General features: G+C 40.7%; 1 pseudogene; it reads right to left on the reverse strand.

Annotated features, from left to right (window-relative positions):
- Window positions 1–3,531: 3,531 nt before the first annotated feature.
- Window positions 3,532–4,580, reverse strand: LOC101328731 (vacuolar protein-sorting-associated protein 36-like; annotated as a pseudogene).
- Window positions 4,581–4,920: the final 340 nt, after the last annotated feature.

A 4,920-nucleotide genomic window follows, 5' to 3' on the forward strand; every position in this document is an offset into this window, starting at 1 on the left:
TTACTCAAGGCTCTGAGGAGGCATCCATTAACAAAGCAGATAAAAATCTCTGCTCCTGTAGAGCTTACATTTAAGATCTATCATAAGGGATGGGATTAGCAATAAATTTACATAAATTCAACCATACCTATCAGCAAAGTGAAAAAGACACATTTAAATAGTTTAATTATTGGTACTATAAAAGTCTACTGTTAATATGTAGTTTTTTATATATATTCTACTTACTATGTTCATAAAATATTCATACCCATGTATAACTCTACAGGCATTTGAATTGTAAGATTATAGAGATTTCCGAGGACCATTTTGAGCATGCTTGATTCCATCCTTAGCGCAGCCCTAAACACCCACCCACCTTCTGAGCTGTGACTGTGTTGTACCACAGTGGAAACTCTGAGATTGTTGGGCAAAGGAGAACCATTTTAAGTATTTGAGCATGAGAGTGACAGCATGATAAATCCATGGCTGGTTGGTTTAGTCTGGTAACAGGGAACAAGAGATAGTACATTCACATAAACATACACAGTCAATCAACAGTGGAATTCATGCCAAGAATTTTAAAAAAGTTCGTGAACCATTTCCCATTGTTTAAAAACAGCTAAAATAGTAAGAGCTTCAGGTCATAAATATTTATAATCAACTCCTGATTATAAAATCTAAAAGAAAAAATCTTAACACATGGGCTTATTCTGACTAAAGGGTTATCATTTTAATCAATTTTTTCAAAGAGTATTTAAAAAGAACACCTAGTTAAGAAAAAATCATTTTTAAATTTTGCAGTATTGGCAAAGTGATTGGTATACATTAATACCAATCATTTAACACTGAAAACATTCTTGTACAATGTAAAAAAATTTTTGACAGTATGTGACTAGAAATATTCCATTACCATAAAGCTACAAACAGATTTATGCTCCTAAGAGCAAAGTTAGAAAAGCAAAAATAATACTATAACACTGATTAGCACCAAGACAGAACTTTTTTGCACTTAGGGCCTGATTGGTTGTATTTAAACATAACCTCTACCAAAAAGGACCAAAATGACACCTTATTTGGTAAAAACAAAGAAAAAAAGGATAAAAATATATACACTGAGGTCTGGAAACTGAAGAATGCCCACTTTAAAACAGTAAAACCAGTCGTACCTGTGTTTTAACTAATGTGACGTTTGCAAAATACATCCATGTCACTTTTCTTCCTCTTTAGTTCACTTTTACAATTCAGACTCTGCCCCATGTTTGTTAATGTGTTGTCACACTAGTGTAAATAGATATTCTGAATTACAGGAGTTTGCCATAATGAATCCAGACCATTGGAGCCAGACCCAGTAGCTCAAACAATCTTAGTTGCAGCTCATTCCAACTAGTGAAACACATTATTTATCTGTGTAGTTTTAAAAAACCTTAGCTAGATGAGGGGTGTGTGTGTGTGTGCGTGTGTGTGTGTGTCTGTACACATACAAGTTTGCCAGGGCAGTGGGAGAGTGTCTGCATCCCAGAGAGAGGAGTGATATACAAGCAACCGTACACAATGGCCCCAAAGACTTGGGCAGCCAGACACCGAATTTCCCCCCAAACAAACCTGAGGCTGAGCAATGGGGGAATTACAGGATCTGTGCTCACAACGTGGAATCAGTGAGAGGTTCGGAAAACTAAGACGAAGGCAGGATGCCTCGGCCACAACATTCCCATGACACTGGAGGCTGTGAAGCAGCGACAGGGTTCAGGCAGGGATCAGGGACTGACTCTGGCTGCACTTGGAGGGATTCCCTGGGTCTGCAGCTGAGGATCCCTGGACCTTCCCCAAAGGGCGTTGGCAGTGGCCCTCCACCTCTTAGCGAGGACGTCTCACGGATCCCAGGGTCTGAGCCTGGGTATCCCCGCCTCCTGGTCTCAGAGGTTCTCTCATTACAGGTACTATCCCTTCTAGAGGCTTGGCCAAAACCCATCACTACCTTCCACTGCCAACTCAGTCTTAGAAAGGGGTTCTCCTTCTGTCTCTGTGGGGTCCCTGAGTTTGAGGTAATGCCAACGTACCGTACGCTGTGTGGCAGTAACAAAGTCAGGCAGTCCACTGGAAAGCTCAATCAATCTAGATTCAATATATTAGCCTGTTTCTGCTATCTCAGTAATACCTTTTAGCGAGATAGTTTCTCCACACAACTTATAATGTGTGGGGTAAAGGAAAAACATATTGCTAGAATATGATAGAAAGATTTTAAAAGTTCAGCACTGAAACTCCTTCTTTAGGGAAGGAAAAGGAGACATATTATGTTCCCACTCTCTATTTTCCATCCTTGGCTCTGAGGTACAAGAGCACCAAGGTTCCTGTAGAGCGTGTTAAAGGTTCTCCTGGTCCCTCTACCCACAAAACAATCCTAGGGAAATCCTGAAGCGTCTGCTTCCCAAATCTGTAACCATATCTCTGGGCATGTCTATGTAGCTCTTTAATTCACTTTCAAAATCCATAGCATTTTTAGAACAAAATGACATAGTTGCATTCTTTAAATGCCAGCCATGAAATCATCACTTAAAAAAAAAAAAAAAACTAGTCAGATTATATATACATAAGTCAGATAAAATTCTATCGTTTTTAAAAAAAATTATTTATTTATGGCTGCGTTGGGCCTTCATTGCTGTGCGCAGGCTTTCTCTAGTTGCGGCAAGTGGGGGCTACTCTTCCTTGCGGTGCATGGGCTTCATTGTGGTGGCTTCTCTTGTTGGGGAGCACAACTGCGCTAGGCGTGCAGGCTTCAGTAGTTGGGACACGCGGGCTTCAGTAGTTGTGGTACACAGGCTCAGTAGTTGTGGCACATGGGCTTAGTTGCTCCACAGCTTGTGGGACCTTCCCAGACCAGGGCTTGAACCCGTGTCCTCTGCATTGGCAGGCAGATTCTTAACCACTGTGCCACCAGGGAAGCCCTCTCTCTCTTTTTAAGGAGCTTTATTTGGTCTGCTGAAGACATGCCTATGGCTGCTTCTAAAAGCCCTTAGGGAGAGCCTCAGATGATATCCTGCAGTTGGATAGTTTGCTCCAGTGTTGTCAGGTTCTTAAACTACACTGTAGGTATAAGTTGTTGCATGAAAATTCTCCCAAAATGTGCACACTAAATGCAGAGAAAAACCTCATTTATAATTCAGGTGAATTTTCATCACACCAAAATAATCAAACTTGTTCAAACATGTAACTTTTCTCTTTTTTCCCCCATGAACTAAATCCTCTTCTTTAAAAAATGGTCAGATTTGAAGATCAAGTTAAAATCCACCATATTTCAAGTTAAACTCTGAGGGTTTCTATACAACTGTAGCATGATTTCAAATTCATATTGGCATTCATCTTTCTATATTTTCCTATATTTAACCTAAAGAGGCTTCCTGGATCATAATATTTACATAGAAACTAAAAGCGTTTTATATTATATTGCGAAGTTCCAGTAAATTCTGTTTATCAGGGTTTACCCTTAGCTCAATGTCATACAACTTCTGCATGAGGCAAGTATACCGGTAACAAGTTATTTCAAATACAAAACTCTTAGCTCTGTGTCATAATTAAATTTGGGTAAAACTGCAAGCCTTCCACTGAATCATCTCAGCAAGAAGCAACCTTTCTTTAGCCAGGAGGACAGACATTCCCACAGGCTTAGCAAACTCTTCTGATGTTGGAGACCCCTTTTCTGAAACCGTCTCCAAGGCTGAGGCCACCGTTGACTCCTCCTTGTGGGACTGAAGTTCAATTACCATGATGCCGCTGTCAAACACACGGAGGCCGAGAGGTAATTTCAGGGCTTCCAGCATCTTGCATGCATTCACTAAATCTTCTGGTGAGAGCAATTCTATTCCTCGAGCTTGGTTTACTAAACAGTACACCTCTGTGAGTGACATTTATTCCCCCTCGTTCCTCCAAAGGCGCCTGCAATATTCCAGCCAGATGTTTGGCCAGCTGCATGTGGTACTGTGTGCCTGAGCCGTAGGTTTCTCTGGTAACCGGGTTAGCTATTCCCATGCTCAGTAAGTAGGATTTAAACCTGATGGTCTCATCATCTGTGATGTCACCTTGCTTCTCTTTAATCTTATTAGTGATGGATTTTGATAACACCACCAATTCCCTTAGCCTTGACCATTAGCTTACTGAGGTCTCTGAAGGCCTCAGCAATGTTTGTCAGTTTCTTTTCTTTTTTCTTCCAGTTTCTTTTCAATACCTACAATTCCTACAGCCCTTATTCTTCCTGGCTGGGGTCCTCTATTTGCTTGTAACGACTGGGAAACTGGCATATTCTCCCACCTTCTCTGTGTCACTTCCTCTGATAAATGCCTGTAAAACTCAATCTGGCCGTGTTCTTTGAAGGAAAGCTTGATGTAGGAGTTCTTACTACTCTGGAATGGGCCAGGTTCTTTGTTAGAAGGAGCTGGGTGAAGATGAACCACTATTTGGGCACTTTTCCCAATTCCAGCTGCCTGTTCTTCAATGAACACAAGTTGGGAAAGAGGAAAGGCCATGCAGCATTCATGATTTTTCTGATCTCTCCAAATTAGATGGTGTGTACTAAGAAGGAGGGCCCCAGCATCAAATGTTATCTTCTCGCCATCACAGATGTGCACCCTGCCTCAGTTCCATTTTTAAGTGGATCGTTTTTTGCCCTAATGAGTTGTGTTCTTTATATCTTTTGGATATTAACCCCCTTATCAGATATATGATTTGAAATATTCCCTCCTATTTAGTAGGTTGCCTTTCATTTTGTTAGTGGTTTTCTTTGTTACGAAGAAGCTTTTTAGTTTGAGGTCGTCTCTCTTGAATTTTTGCTTTTGCGGCCTTTGCTTTTGGTGCCAAGTCCAAAAATTATTGCCAAGACCAACTTCAAAGAGCTTACTCGCTATGATTTCTTCTAGGAGCATTATGCTTTCAGGTATTACATTCAAATCT

This window comes from Tursiops truncatus, chromosome 2, assembly GCF_011762595.2.
Source record: "Tursiops truncatus isolate mTurTru1 chromosome 2, mTurTru1.mat.Y, whole genome shotgun sequence".
NCBI classification, from domain to species: domain Eukaryota; kingdom Metazoa; phylum Chordata; class Mammalia; order Artiodactyla; family Delphinidae; genus Tursiops; species Tursiops truncatus.